The 16,882-nt window shown below is 45.3% G+C and overlaps 1 protein-coding gene across 2 annotated transcripts in view; it reads left to right on the top strand.

Annotated features, from left to right (window-relative positions):
• The window catches only part of KIF15 (kinesin family member 15), a 2,141,222-nt gene that overhangs the window by 634,587 nt on the left and 1,489,753 nt on the right, over positions 1 to 16,882 (top strand). The gene's annotated exons all lie outside the window — the stretch shown is intronic.

The raw sequence follows: 16,882 nt of genomic DNA, 5'->3' as shown, positions 1-16,882 counted from the left end.
ATCATCACTTGCTGCTTGTATCAGAATGTTTTTTTCTTTTCGAGGAACTCCCCACCAATCGAAATCTTCCTTTTAAAAGGATCTGTTAACTTGTTGTCCTACCATAGGATGGCCCCTATTGCAATTTTACTTCCTGGCTCAATGCAGCCCCCAGAGTTTTTTTACAAAACTTATTAGCCCCTGTAGCAGCACACCTCAGAGTACAGGAGAGTCACATATACCCCTATTTGGACAACTGGTTAGTCCAGGCGGATTCATGCCTGCAGGCATAAGCAGCTATACAGCGATTGCTAGATTTGCTGTTCACGCTTGGACTATCGGTCAACCTCAACAAGTCTCACTTTCAGCCTATGCAGAACATTACTTTTGTGGATTTCAGATTGATCTCCAGCATCGGCAGAGTTCTCCTCACACAACAGAGAATTTAGGATATAAAGGAGTTCATTGCATACTTTTGCGGTCGCAATGTCACCTTCTCTTGGTGTTTTCAGCACCTCCTTGGCGTAATGGTGGCGTCCATATTAGCTCTCGCTTTTGAATCCAGCTTCATCTAGTGGAGTCATGGGATCAAGTGCGAGATCCAAAATCAAAGAAATGCATATTCCTCCCGAATTGGAAGGACGTCATGACCCTCCACCGAGGGGTGCCTTTTCAGGATGCTCCTCATGAGCCCACTATAACATAAGATTTGTCACTAACCGGCTGGGGCAAGTCCAGACTTGTGCTCTGTCTACTCTAGCAGAAAGCCAATACTGCATCAATGTGCTAGAGTTGCTAGAGATTTTCAAAGCACTCAAATCCTTCATACCCCTGATTCAGAATTCGAGGGTTCTTCTGAAAATACAGCATGACAGCCATATTTCATATAAACCAGCAAGGTGGAACCAGATCTCATCCTCCTGTAGGCTAGCCATCCAAATTTGGGAATGGGCAGTACAGCACAACATTTCTCTTCATCCTGTTCACTTGGCGGGGGAGCTCAACGTTGTGGCAGACATGCTAAGCCGCCTTTCCCACTGCAATCACAAATGGAAATTGAATGAACCGTTTTAGTTTGTCATAGCCTGGGGTTCCCCTCAGGTGGACCTTTTCACGAATGTACACAATCGCAAGTGTCCACAATTTTCTTCCTTTCTGGGACAGGCTCCAAAGTCTTTAGGGGATGCATTAGATTGCTTGGAATGGAATACAGTGTTATGCGTTTCCCCATTACAAATTTAAGATTGTGAAACATTGCTCACAAATATTGATAGCTCCCTAATGGCTAACCATGATCTGGTATTCAGACATGCTTCCTCGCACTCACGGCCCATTGATCTTGCCCATGACACAGAATCTCCTATCTCGGCAGCGGGGGGCAGGTGCTTCATCCCTCCCCAGCATCTCTGAACTTAGCGACCTTGCACCTGAGCAGTTAACCTTTGCTGTTTTAGGCATGTCCAATCACAACCTGTACATCGTGCAAGCTGCCAGAAAGCAATCTACCAGCGTAAGTGAACTAGGTTTTGCTTTTGGATGTTGCAGCATTCATGTGACCCTCTTCATCCCTCATTGGACAATGTCCTATCATTTCTGTTTCATCTAGCATCTACCAGCATTAACATACGTTCTTGTCTCACATACCTATCGGCTCTAGGAGCATATGTCAGTACTCTGAAACTCAACGTATCCACTACAAACCCTCTTATCAAAAAACACTTTGAGGGTTTCATCCTCCTTCCTCCGCCGATGGCTAAACCTCACCTAGTATGTGATCTCAATGTTGTATTAGCTACAATTTCACATAAACCAGTCAACTCCATTCCATCAGCAGATCTAAAGCTTGTTTTGTGGAAGACCGCTTTTTTGCTGGCCATTACTTCTGCTAGATGGATTAGCGAGATTCAAGCCATGACTGCAACAGAGCCATTTACAATATTGCACAAGGAAAAGGTGTTGAGAACTCACCCTTATTTTTTGCCTTAAAGTAGTGTCAGCTTTTCACTTGAACCAGGAGATCATTTTGCCTACGTTTTTTCCATCCTCGCAGACAGACTGGGAAAGAGTTCTTCATGTGCTTTAGTTGCAACGTTCAAACACTTATAGAAAATCTGACTGCTCGTTTGTGTCTTTTGGCGGTCAGCAAGCGGGCCTTCAGGCTTCCAAGGCTGCAATAACAAGATGGATTGTCTATTGTATCTCTGAAGCTTAAAAGCTACAAACTAAATCAATACCAAAAGGCTTTCACGCCCATGCAATCGGAGCCAAGGCTATCTGTTGCTACATCCTTTGCTACATCTGGAGCGGATAAGGGGAGCCAAGTGGTTTGCTGTGGTCTACGTGCTGACTTGCCAGAGTGTTTTTCAGTGGTGGCGGATTGGGGGCGTGGCCATTACCTGTAGCTCAACAGCAACCTCTTTAGAATCCTCGGAACCCGCAGAGCGGATAAGTGGAGCCAAGTGGTCTGCTGTGGTCCGCTGGAGGACACTGGGAGAAGACATTTACCTCCCGATGGGACTGGTGCACTGAGATAAGGTACCCGGTATAAACTACCATCGTTATTGACCGCTGATATCTTAGTCATATTACGGTAAAGAGACCCTGAGTGGGATGTTTTTGGAGGGCCCCACCGTTCCTAGGTTTCGATGATTAAGTCCAGATTGATTCTGTGACATTCGAGCTCACGAATTCCAGACTAACTGCGGGCCAGGTGCCTTGGAGCTGTTCCGTTACTCTGGGCTATGAACCTTTAAACCAACTCTTTTATCTCCAATTGGGATGATTTTGGATGGTGACTGAGGGCCTGGTGCCTTGGAGCCAAACAGCTAACCTACACTGAGCTGTGAATTTTGAAATCTATTGTTTTCACCTCTAATTGGGGTGATTTTGGACGGTGACTGTGGGTTTGGTCCCTGGGAGCCGTCAAGTCGTTAAACCACTCAGATTGTGTCTATTTAAACTTGTGTTTTTTAATATTTATTCTGTTAACGTGTGGGTTGCACGCCTTTTTTACACTTTTGTATAACAGGCTGTTTTGGCTATTCTCCTTTCCCCTGGATGAATTTGCATAGTGCAAAACCAGTCCTGACCATTAAGCAGAATTGCATGCAGTACCCTCTGGGACCACTACACGCAATTAGGACTACAGCTGTTAACCAAACCAATCTTTGGTATAAGTCTGTACCACACAGTTTTTGGTAGCGAGCTGAGCAGCCAGGCTCATCTCAAGAGTGAATGCGAGCAGTAAAAGTAATTACACAGAGGACTTTCAATCACAGTGGTTCAAGTAGACCATTATACTCCATGTTTCTTGGTAAAACACTTATTAATTTATTACACAATCATTTAGAAAACATTTCGCTAGAAGGAGACAACTTAATATTATATAACAATACACTTCAATATAAAACGCTAAGATTTTGAGACAGTTTGAGCTCCCCTGAAATAGGAGCCAAATGGCAGTTCAGTTACTTAGAAGTGAGCAAAAGGGACAAGGTAAGTAGAATAGATCAAATATAATTGTTACAGTGCAAGTAGTTTCAATTCACCAGAAGAGTTCAATTCAAGTCAATAAAAAACTGCAACGCATACAAAATGCAGCAGCCAGACTCCTCCTCAAGCTACCCAGAAGAGAACACATCACACCCACGCTAAAAATACTACACTGGCTACCACTAAAACAGCAAGTAAAGTTCAAGTCCATGTGCATCACGCACAGAGCAATACACCAACAAGGCGCACAATTCCTAAGCGATAAACTACGCCTACATCAACCGACAAGAACACTAAAATCAAGCACCGACATGCGCCTGGAACCAAAACCCTACAACCGAAAAATACTCGGAGGATCCTCTTTTTCTCACCAGGCACCCAAAACCTGGAACAACCTATCTAAGAATATACGGAACGCAACAAACCACCTAGCATTCAGGAAACTCCTCGAATCATTGCTCTTCACAGCGTAACCACAACGGAGACGTACTAGAATGCGCAGACATTAAAACAACGGTGAAAATAACTCCGACCTCGGCCACTCTCAAATTGGACAAACACTCAAACCAAAGAACCAACCTCTCGACAGAGCTTAAGATATCATGGAAAATAGCCACTAAAGGAAGGCTCCAGACACTGATCACATACTTAGACCCAGACGAAAGCCCTCAAGTAACTCACCCACTCGTACGTACCGGACGGACCATACCCAGACCGGCAAACGCATTTAGACAGAAATGTGAATATTAGCACGGCCACACTTAGATGGAGTCGTGGATATTGGCCTGCGTCGCATCTGGATGGGACCTTGAATGTTAGCATGCCCGCACCTACGCTAAACGTGAAGACTGGTACAGGCCACACTTAGAATTGTGGACAATTGGCCTGCGTTGCATCTACATAGGATTGATTGAAGGACAACATGCCCGCGCCTAGATGAAACTTGAATGCTAGCAGGTGCCACACTTAGAATTGTGAACACCAGCCTGAGTAGCATCCAGATTAAGTTATGAATGTTAGTATGCCCACACCTAGACAGATTTCTAAACACTAGCCTGCGCCGCACCTAGAAAAGTCTGTGAATGCTGGCATGCCCACATGTGAAGGCCACCAAGTGCCACACTTAGACAAAACTGTGAATGTTAGCATGCTAAAGGTCATGTAACTCACTAACTAATATTTATTTATTTATTTTGCATTTGTAGAGCGCGCTACAGCCCACAGGCATAGAGGCGCTGTCGAGGATACTTAAGGCTTGCTTGAGGGTTACAATAAGAGGCCCAAAAAGTACATAACGTTGGCTTTGGTTGGTACAGTTACATAACAGTATTATACAGTGTATCATTCAATGCAGGAGCATATGACGGGGGCCATACAAAGGGAAGCCCTCTAGACAAAAAGCCTAGTTTTTAGTGCCTTGCGGAATATAAGCTCAAACTCTGCATACTTATCTCACTCAAAAAACTCATACAACCATCTCTCGCAAAACAAGCCGCACGCACTTCACAACACTGCAACAACACATAAGCCGGAGCAACAGCACACACGGACTGACACCGATCCAATACCTGCACCAAAGCTCAGCACCCGGTGTACACCGAGTTGAAGCTGCCAACAGAACACCACTCCTCCCACTATCCTACTCCCTCTTCACCCTACTAAGCAATTCCCCCCCCCCCCCTTATCACTTACAGATCCGCCAGAGCGCCTGGGGACCAATTCCGTTGGTGACGGTGCGCGGTACAAATACCTTTTAACATTTAACAATAGGCCAGGCCAAAGTCAATGGTCTAGTGTTCTGGATAGGAAAGAGCGGTTCTGGTATCAAACAGTAAAGTCTTTGCAAAAGTTCTCCGAAGTAGTTTAGGTGAAAAATAATCGTATGTCGTGTCCCAAACTGATTAGGCCTGTAAGTTGGGAAAGGTTCATGCACTTTCACCGCAAGAGTGGCTTTCTCTTAATCTGGTTGGCACAGTACCTTAGTATGATGAACAAAATGCAGCTGAAGACGTTGGTTCCTGTCAGGTCCTGCAGATCTCACTGTTTCTGAGCCTCAGTCGTGGGGACAAGAGGGAGGACGTCAGGGGGACTCCTGCACTGCACGTGATCGTCGGAAAAGCAAACAAGATGAAGTCCCTTCAGTTCCAGTAGCTGTAGATTCGAGCACACAAGCTGGTATCCCTCTCCCTGGTTAATTCTAACCAGCCTTGAGAATGGTATCCAGGTGGCTTACGAGTTGATTGGTCCCACCAACTCAAAGGAAGAAGTCGTCCTTGAAGGGGCTTTTTTGTCGCGATGAACTTGGCAATTCAGACCTGCAGCAGGGCTTCACCAGACAAACCAACGGTCCAGGAGTTGCAGCAGCCGTCCTCTTCCAGCTCTTCTTCGGTTCTTTCGTTCCAGTGGTCGACTCTGTTTTGCAGTCCAAATCTAGCCACCTTTTACCTATGATGACCTGTGGACCTTTAACTATTATGCCATTTTGTATTACATCCTCCTTGTATCTCATTGTAATATATCTGTATTCTGCATACCTTGCTATTGTCTATACTGTACCAGGTTAATATGTAAGATAGAAATGTCCCTGTACTTCAATATGTAACTATGTAAAATCAAAATCTCCTTGTCCTTGTGCCCTGATACCTCCAGGTCTGGTGCGCGTTACAAATAAATAAAACAAACGGAAGGTAGAGGGAATTAGCACATTTATGAGAATTCTCCTTAACAACCATGACCAGCTCCCCCACATACATAACAGACGAGGAGATGTTGAAGGCGGCCAACCTACCCCTGTCGCCCTCACTGATGGCGGGAAAAGTTGTGGTCGCTACGTTGATAAAGATAACTGGGGACACTAGGGTGACGTCAGCATCCCGATGTGCTTCAAAGGGTCTGACTAAGAACAAAGATCATGGGAGTAACTTGATTACCACCTTTTCCAAAGACTCACTCACTCTGCCAATAGACTTATCCCCCAAAAATATATTAAAGGGAGAGGAATCAATAATCACTAAACTACAAATTGAATATTCGGACACCTGTCCTTTTATGGACAGACGCTCAAATATCTTTGAGAGTCCTCTGATTTGTTTAACCGAACTAAACATGACGTCTCCTCGAATTACAGTGACCTAAAGAATCAGGACTCAGATTCTTTCTTTTGTGCATCCCCCCCCACTTTGGACTCCCTTAATAGACCCTCTTTACCTACCCCTGGGACCAACCTACGCTGGAAGGTCCCTTCGAATTAGACCTTGATAGAGATTACTCAAGTGTTATATGCATTATGGTGAAACTCTATGAAGGGTTGAAAGCAGATGTCAAAAATAATTCATTGTTGTTGAATGTGGTATTAGGGAAATTGGAAGAGCTAACAGTTACATTGGATAGAGTAAACCACAATGAAATGGGGGCTGCTCTATTCTAGCCATGTAGCAATCAAATATCTGGTCCATGAGTTGATACGGACACTGAATCTACCTCTGTGACCCCTAAATCAGCGCTTAAAGGGAACATTTCTGCAGCAATGGGGGAGGTGGAAACGATTATTGAAGATGATGTAATGTTTGTAAAATAATTGCTCCCCTCGGCGCTTCAGACACCGAATTACAGTATAGGAGACGTTCCGAATAAGATTGGGAAGCCTGGTCTTCCAACGATATTTACCTCTCGTACAGCAAACCAGGTTAAGAAAGAAAAGCTAGGCTCTGACCAAGAGTCAATGTGGAGCAGAAAAAAGGGTGAGCACTGGTAAAAATTATTCTAGCCAATCTAAACAATTTGAAAGTAAATTATTTTAGGCATCCACTTGTGAGAGAAGTTCTCTCGGGTACACCCGAGTAAAAAGCAGTAGAGTAAAACTGGTTATCCCCTCTAAGACCATCAATAGAAGGGAGGAGAAGTTTGTTGATTTGGCGGCCGCACTGACTGATCACCATGGGGAGGAGCTACACCTGCCTAATCCCCCTATGGAAGATGAGGCTAAATCGAACCAACCGGCCGTGGGACCAGAGCTAACGGGGGGACTAAGATGCAGTCAGTTCACATAATTACTCTTCAAGAAACCTGGTTAACTTTCCCCCTCGTATTAGACGGCTTTGTAGTTGTCGGCTGGCAGTGCAAGGTTCTCTGGGTCGTCCGTTAGGGGGACTTTTAACCCTAATCCGTTCCTCGGATGTGGTCACCGTAAAAGACTAATTTATCAGTGGAGTGTTGGCAAACCACATTACATTCGGGAGGGTCGACACTCTGGTCCTGGTGGGGAACGTCTACTGGCATAAAGGTATCAGTCATCTGGAAACGTTTCTTAGTGAAATATCGTCCCGAATACTAAAATGGCATGAGGTAGTCCCTGAGAGACACATTATACTGGTGGGGGACTTAAACTCTGATTATATCCATGCTGGAAGTGGCTCGTACATGGGAGGCTTGGACGCCACAATCACCTTTGGTCTCTGAACGAGGCCTTCTGTTATGCAGCCCCTGCTCGGTCCACATGGACAAATGGTGCCACTAGTTCGACACATGATTATATCTTTGTGGATGACCGGCTGGGTGCCTTGTAACTGGGTCAGACAATCCAAGGCAGCAGAGAGCAGAGGGATGGTGTACCAATGTTATGCTTGGGGGATAAGAATTCCATTGCCTTTTGGCAGATAATACTACTGAGGCGCCTCAATCCCTGACTCAAATAGACTATAAGTCAGATTGGGTTCCTTACTTTGGACGAGTTTTCGCAGACAATCCTGGGTTGAGCAGGGATATGATGCTGCCCAAGTGGGGCCTAAGTCTATTTGTACTGATGGACTTTGGTGAAGATGCGATACTGAGAGTAATACATACGATAAGCTCTTCTAGGGCACCAGGCCCAACGGTTTGACTAATCTTGTGCTGCAATCCGATAGGGAGGCATGGGCGAATACTCGCTCTATCCTGTTTGGCAATATACCTGCTCCCAGAGTCTTCCCGCCCACGTGGTCCAGTGCTCACATTGTTCCAATTTTTAAAAGTGGAGACAGAACTAATCCATCAAGCTTTTGTCCGATAGCGCTCATCGACGCTGATAGCAAGATTTTTGCTTCAATCGTTGTTATACCATCTGGAAGCCTGGGCAGCGGGGACGAGCAGACTGTCAAAATGGCAAATCAGTTTTAGGAGACCGATGGGGACCACGCTCAATGGATTGGTGATCAATACAGTACAGAATTTGGCTTGGAGGGGCAGGTACAAAGCAGTATATGGAGCATCCTTGGTTTTAACCGCTGCCTGCGACGCACTGGATTGAGGCTTACTACGGAAGAAATTAGCCCGTTGGGTTACATCGGCTGGTCTCCTTACTTTACTTATTGTTTTACACTCTAAAACTGTTATACAAATTAACCTTAATAATAGGGCATTATCCAGGCAGATCGCGACCGCGGGGGGGGGGGGGGTCGGACAAGGCTATGGCGTTGCACCCTGTATATTCTATACATGGCTGACATAATGGAGGCCCTTGTGGAATCCTTATTGATTGCGCCCAAACTGTTACATCTTCGCTTCCAATGGCTTACCTATGCAGATGATTTCTTTTTGTTTGACGCAAATAAAATTGGCCTCGAGCGACTAATCAATTCCGTTGTGAAATATTTGGGGAAATCATTGACTTATAGTCAATCCCTCAAAATTAAAACACGGCACCATGTTCTCTTAAGTAGAGTATAGGTAACTCAATGATGTAGACTCACTGGTCTATTTGGGTTTCCCAGTATTTGCAAGATCCTCTTTGAAGAGTAGCACACTCTGGCTGAATTAAATTAAGGAGAAATTGATCAGTCAAATAAAAATGATCAATATAAAATTTGGCAGGTTCTCTGTTAAACCAGGGATCGGATATCGTGAAGCCATCATCATACCAAAACTTTTGTATGGAATAGAGACCCACTCATGTGCTCTTGGATTATCTGCCTGTGTTGGAGGGAAGAATCTGGAAATGGTTATTAAGTACGCCAATGAGTTTTCCAGGGGCAGCTGTCCGCTATGATTTGGGTTTAGTTTCCCTTCAATCGCGTGCCTATTGGAAAATCGTATCTCTCCTGAGAAAGATCCTAATCCCAGTAGAGAATATATGCGAGCACTTAAAGTTCTTTGTAGCTCGATTTTGTAGCTCGATATTCGGTAAGCTTAGTTGCTCGGCACAGGATTTGTACCCTAGTAGGCCTAAATCATTATTATATCAATATGATTGGATTGACACTGGAACAACTACATTCATATAAATCATTGATTCATCTGAGGGAAGATCACAAAAGGAGAGACATGTTAACCCCCTTCCTTAGCATTTACCCAGACAAAGTTACACAAGCGATTTTCATCCACATTCGTTCCTGCTTTATTCTAAACAAATCAAAAGATACAACCGGATCCCACAGAGTCTGGGAGCCTGCAGGTTCTGTCAGTTAGCGGGTATTGTGGACACCTCTAAACATTGGGTACTGGATTATTCAGGGTTAAGTCTGCTCTGTGAGCTTTACCTGGGTAAGTTGGTCTCTTCGGATTTTGAATCCGATCAGAATGCATTTTGGAACAGATGCCTGTCAGACAGAACTAAGTCTTCCGTAATTGGAATCGCATCTTTCATTAGAGCATTGAACTTGGATACGTTTTTAGAAGAATGATGTTTTCTTGCACATATTTAATGTTTTTGTGCAAAGCTCTTTGCATTGATGATGAATGAAGTATAATGAAGCTTAATCTTTTGGTGTAATACTGTATTGGTAAGCATTGCTGATTTTAATAATTTCAAGTATTGTGATATCATTGTGAGTTTTATTAAAGGTTGAGTTTTCTCAACCGTAAAATAAAAATCTGTTGCTTTCCAAAGGAACGGCCTGTGAGATGTCCTCAGTAAGGCAGCAACTTGGACTTCGCCATCTGCTTTTTGCCAACACTGCTGGATGGACTAAATTGGAAGTACTACAGAACCTGTTTCCCTAGGTTATTGCCAGCCTTCCAAGGGGATTAGTGCTATATAATCGCCCATAAGTATGGAGGCCAGGGGACTTGGGTGTAAGAGTAATAACAAGTTATTCCCCGTAGGGACTTCTGTACTTAGTCCATAGTACCCTTTCCTCCATATGCCCATGTCCGCCATCCCCATTAATTAAGCTGTTAGTTGGGCGTCTCATCTAGCGGATGCATGGACTGATGGGTGTAGCATGTAGGAGGAATGGTCAGGGCTAGCCATGGCCACAATCTGCTGCCTACTGCGCAACCTAAATTTCTTAAAGGGAAATTTACTTTTGTACTATGCAAAAGTGTTCTGTCCCCATGGGACGAACTGCCATAAGTATGGAGGAAAGGGGACTATAGCCCGAGTACAGAAGTCCCTACGGTACGTGACTTCTTCTTTCGTCTATTCTCACATTGCAATATGACCTTGCCACCACCCTGCATTGCTTTTTAAAAGAAATTTGAACTTAAAGTAAAGCGGTCTGTAAAGCCAGAAGAAAGGGTCATGGGCCTTTAAAGCTTTCCAGTTCCCTGTTCGCAGTATCCCACAATGTGGTGCTACACCACTGCCTCCAACCTATTTTTTACATGCAATTAATTCCTAGTTTATTTGGGGTCTCCTGTAGAGAATTTTCAACTAGAACTTTTCTTTATTCTCTAGCGGGTATTTCAGACTTCCATTCTTGGAACTCTCGCTATAGGTATTGATCGGTCAGAATTGCATTTTTGAAGCTCCTTTTGCTAACGTGAGTACTCCACCCTAAATAGTTTCATGGCTCTCTGGTTTCTAGACCTTGCTGTCAGAACAAATTCTATTGAAGCCCCTCCTGTGGCAACAACTGCTTCTAATTTTGCAGCCCATATCAGTACCTGGACAGGAGAATTCCATTAAGTCCCTAAAAGTGCATTGGGGAGTGGATTGGTGGCAGTTATAAAATGTGCTTTCAACACACTACTCCTTAGCCTTTTTGTTCTGAATTGGTAGCTATAACCATTGGTCCTTACACAAGAGCAAAGTGACTAACTAGGCCTTTTGTGTTTGTGTTATCAGGAATGGCAATTCTGCCTGCCTAACCTCTTTGCATTGACCTCAAATGTACATCTGCATGAATGGACTAGTATAGACTGGTGTTAAGATGGATTTCTAAAATCAGCTCATGGGGCAGGATGTTAGGAGGCCACTTTATTTATCATAAACTGGGAAGCCACTGAGAGGTTCGCCAAAGAGGAGTGGAAGAACAGCCAAGACTTTGTCTCAGGAACAGTGCGAGTGGTCTAGGGCTCCAATGAGTCCACAGGAAGTACCAATAATTCAAGTTAGTAAGTGTATGGAAATACAAGTATTTATTAGGCCTTTCTAAGCACACAAAGCCTAAAAATCACAGGTACAGTATTTTAGGCAGAATCCTGTGCAAAGTGGTAATACAAGTTCACCTTTGGTACAAGCCTGTACTAGACTGTTAAAGTGGTAGCAGTAGCGTAGCAGCCAGACGTATCTCAAGGGCAAATGAGCAGTAGTAGAGATTACACAAAGGACCACAATTACTGTGACTCAAGCACAGGTTTTTGGTTGAAAAGTAAAAGTACATTTATTTTAAACCATCTGTTCACAAAACACTTCACTTCTATTAAATTAAAACCACACGTAAAATACACTACACACAACCAATTCTCTTTGGGCAGAACAACTCAATGTAAGTACCTTATGATTGGACAGACCGGTGTTATGAAACAAAAGGCATTACCAGGAATACATATGCGATCACTTTTTGACAGTTCGGTCTTACTAAAGATACGCGTACCCGCGGGAAGAAATGTTACCAGAGTAAAAACACACTTGGCACCTGAGTTAACAAGAGAGTTTGGGGTAAACATCATCGTCAATAGTTTTGTCAAGGCAGACGGAATCGGAGAACACTTTCTGACAAGAAGATAAGTCAATAGGCCTGCGCCAGTGTCAAGTGAAACCAGGTTCCTTTTGTCGAGGATCACCAGTCAGATAGTTCACGATTCAGGGTTGCCAGGAGTACCTGGATATTGTCACAAGAGGAAGCAAAAGTTATAAGAGGGAAGGAAGATGAGGACAAGCCTTTGGTGAGGAAAAAGGGGGTCACCCTAGTTCCTCGAGTTCGGAAACAGTACCTTATTCAAGTGAAGAAGAGCTGGTGCCACGGCAGTTGTTCCTTGTAGTTCCAGCAGACTCACGGTTCCTGTGACTTCAGTTGTGGGGACAAGGACGACGTCTGGAGCGATCTGCACTACCCAGGGATGAGGCCAGCAGCAGCAAAAGCAACAGTGAATAAAAGGTGCGCTCCTTTAAAGCAGAAGAGGCTCTTCAGGTGGCTATCTGGACCACTACAGCTGTGTGCAGCGATTTCGACCAAGAAGAGGTTCCTCTGCTTGTGGAAGATGAGCTGGTTGATCCCACCAAGCTCAAAGGAAGAAGACTCCAGACTGGATCTTCTCTTGTCGCCCAAGGGTAGATGGCTCAGGACTGCAGTAGGGCTCCAGCAGGACTTGGTAGTTGCAGCAGCCGTCTTCTTCTCCGCTTCTCTTCGGTTAGTCCGGCCTTTTATGCGAAAATCCCCCATTCACACAGCCTAGCTGTCAATCACCTAGCAGGGGGGTTGTCCGGCCCGGACAACCACCTCGGCCAATCCTGACAAAGTGCGACTTGGGTTTCCTAGGATACCCTGTGCAGGGGGTGACTACACCCCTCCCTCACATACAGCCCACCTAGACACCCAGGTGCCAAAAGGCGGTGAAAAAAGAAGACAAACCTGGTTTGCCACGCAAAGGAAAACCCAAGAAGGATTTTAACAAAAAAGAAATGGCGATAAAATCCAACCGGAGCCAAAATAAAGTTTTTGGTCAAGCGGGTTTAAAGTTCGAGGCTACTAAAATAGCCTAAAATTACATAATATAATCATGGTAGAAAAGGGAGGGTAGATACCACTGCCACCAGCCAACTCTCAATGTTAAGGGAGCAAAACAAAGTTCCAGGAGACACTGATAAAAAGGGATAGGAACTAACCCTTTCCAATACTCCATATAAGATGGGGTGTACTGGACCTGTGGTTTAAGTGACTATGTAAAGTTAATGGCAACTTTACTTTTTCATGGGGGACAGTAGTCAGCCCCAGAAAATGGAGTCGGTGGGACGTCTAAAAGACAACCCTGTGTTACTGCACTGAAGGTGTTGTGTAACACACATAGAAAGCGGGGCTCATGAAGTGGTGTACTCCAGAGCCCACAATCACACAAACCGTGAAAATACACATGGCAAAACACGTGTAAGAGTGGGAAAAAGGTTCACACTCTCACCAAGTGGAAAAATAAACTCCAGAAATCCAGAAAAGATGCTGGGGGATTCACTAGGTGAGGGAAATTAGCCATATAATGAGAATTCTCCCTAACAGTATTGTACTAAAAAAACATACATCACTTACACATTCCCCTTTAGAGATACTATTGCCTACTAGTAGTAAAGCGGTAAGTGAATAAATGGAAGTAATATTAGACAGAATAATCATAACCCAGTTCCCTATGTAAACCCTAAAATCTATGGGGCTTTGTGCCCAAAAAGTCACGGGAGATAGCTGCAGTCTTATGTCAGAGGTGTTGTATGATGTGTATTAAATTAGTGCATGATGGCAGATACGTGCCAGTGGGTGCCTGTGCTGTCGGCTATCTTGCATGAGCATGGAGTGTGATACGTACCCGTGTGTCCTGGCTGGTTTCTTGGTTTCATAGATGCAGCTAAATCCAAAGGGCAGCTAAATTCTTCACAGTGGCTATTTTCAAAATGCAACTGCATTTAACTCAGTGGCTGTACTGAAAATGCAGCCAAATATAACACAGTGGCTATATTCCCCCAGAAGCTCAGTGTCTCCAGAGATATGGTTCTCTCTAGGCTGGACTACTGCAACAGCCTATTTCTAAATCTGCCTGCCTCTACTCTTCGACCTTTATAACTTATCCAGAACAGGACTGCGAGACTTGTCCTTGGCCTCGAGCCCAGGGATAGTATCTCTCCAGCACTGAAATCTCTTCATTGGTTCACCGTGGCTGCAAGGACCAAGTTAAAGACCCTCTGCACCATCCACAAGGCTTTCTGGGGCCTGGGACGGCTCTACCTCCAACTTACTCTTCCAAAACATCTTCCTTCTCGAGCTCTCTGCTCATACACCTCAGTCAGACGCTTCTCCAAGCAGAGAGTTGGGGGCAGATCTCTCTCTTCGGGTGTGGTCTTACTCTGGAACAGCCTCCCTGCCTCTCTCAAACTTGAGCAGAACCAACTCCGGTTCCGGAAGCAACTCAAGACCTTACTTTCTGCTTCTGCTTTCTCTCTTCCTCTCCTCTGCTGATGTACCTGACTGCTCTGCGCACTGGATACCCTCTGAACTCGGCCCAGACTCCAGTATCCAGTTGCCCTTGCACTGCCTTCGGGCTCCCCCAGCACTTAAGGGTCTGTTCCTGCAACCCGGCAGTCCCTTCTCTTTGCACTTATGAGACACCTGCTGGCTGCACTTATTGTTTTACCTGCACTTCTCCCCTTCCCTCTTCCCCGCGCTTGTGCGATCTGGATGACACAAGGGCCTAGTAAGATTGTTGTTTTGCCCTCACTTTGGTTCCCCCTCCTTGTCTTGTCGCGCCTAGAAACACTTGTGTACAGGCGCGTTATGAATGCCATATCAGATCATATATACACCAAAGAATGCAGCTGAATTTAAAGCAGGACTATAATCGCAATACAGCTAGATTTAGAAGGGGGTGAGTTCAAAGCGTGGCTAAGTTCTATAAAGTGGTTATACTAAAAGGAAGCTAAATATTTTCTCCAATGCAGGTCCTGGGGTGGGTTGTGCTGTGTCCCGAGGCACTTTTATTTTTTATTTTCTTGATGGTGCTGCAGTGTGTTCACCTGCTCTCTTCCCTCCCTACCCCCACACTCTCCCCTGCTTGGCCCTGCTTCCTGTGGTGCTCCTTCCACCACAATCCCATTGGACAGCAGGCCTTTACTAAACTTCTACTCTAGGCAACCCCTGCTGTGACTCTCACCTCTTTGTCGTTCCCTTTCCAGACCTATGGACCCCCCATTTGGTCTCTGTTCTCTCTCTCCTTTCTCCTCCTCACCCATTAATGGTGGAACCCAGTCGGAGGTCCTCATGGCCCCCTTCCAATCCTCCATTACCATCATCAATGTCGATCTAAATGGTACCGTCCAGGGCTCTGAGCCCAATTTCATCCTTCTTGATGGGTGTCTCCCGCGTCTCATCAATTTCATCCCTTCTCCTGCCACCCCTTCCAACACCTCTGGCCCCTCTGCATCCTCTCTGGCACCCACCTCCTCCTCCGCTCAGGCCCCTCTGCCACCCCTTTCTACTGCCTATGCCCTCTCCTACCGCCTCCACTGGGTGTGCCTCACGCATGCACCCCACCCGGCAAGTCTTTCAAATGTCGCATCCGGCTCTGCGTAGCTACTCTCAACTCTTGCTCTGCTGTCAAACATTCCTGTGCCATCTGCAAACCTCTCAAAGACATTGACCTGGATGTTCTTGCTCTCACCGAGACATGGTTCACGGCCAGCTCTGTCGCAAGTTTTGACTCTCCTCCTTGAGGGCTACAAGATTATCTCAGAGCCCAGAACCAATCGGCCCATAGGTGGAGTGGCCCTGATCTTTCCAGAGTGGGTCCCTGCTTCTGTAATTCCTATGCAGGCCTACTACTCCTTTGAATGCCTAGTCTGCAGGCTCTCTGTCTCTCCTAGCATCTCTCTGACTTTGGTCACCATCTACAGGCCACCTGACCAAGTCACAATCTTCCTCTCAGAGTGGGCTGACCTCTCATGTCCTTGCCTCTACCTCTCAGCTTCTCCTCTGAGACTTAAACATTCACCTGGATGCTTCTAATCCCTCCTCTGGTCTCTTACGCAATATATATATATATATATATATATATATATATACACACACACATCTATCTCTGTATCTCGATCTCTATCTCTCTCTGTCTCTCTCCCTCTTTCTCTCTCTCCCTCTTTCTCTGATTCTTTTTCTCTTTCCATCTCTTTATATCGTTCTCTCCCCTTCTCCCTCTTTTTCTCTTTTTCTCTCCCTTCTCTATTTCTATTTCTCTCTTTTTTCTCTTTTTCTTTTTCTCTTTCTTTCTCTCTCCCCACTTTGGATGCTCTCATCACCACAGACATCCCCCGCTATAACCCTCTCGCCACTCCTCTCTCCTGGACTGACCACTTTCTACTCTCCTCTCACCTGTAACTTCTTGCCCCTCAAGCAAAGCCTACCCTTGCACTGCCACCTTCCTTCTCAGTCATTCGGCCCATGAGACGAGCGCCAATGGTCGCCTTTGTCTCTACTTTCTCCGCTTCTCCTCCTGCGGCTGACTCACACCCTGACTCAACCCT

Source organism: Ambystoma mexicanum, chromosome 2q, assembly GCF_040938575.1.
Source record: "Ambystoma mexicanum isolate Mex_15411 chromosome 2q, UKY_AmexF1_1, whole genome shotgun sequence".
Lineage (NCBI taxonomy): Eukaryota > Metazoa > Chordata > Amphibia > Caudata > Ambystomatidae > Ambystoma > Ambystoma mexicanum.
The sequence above is the reverse complement of the archived record's forward strand: the minus strand, read 5'-3'. Positions and strand labels throughout refer to the sequence as shown.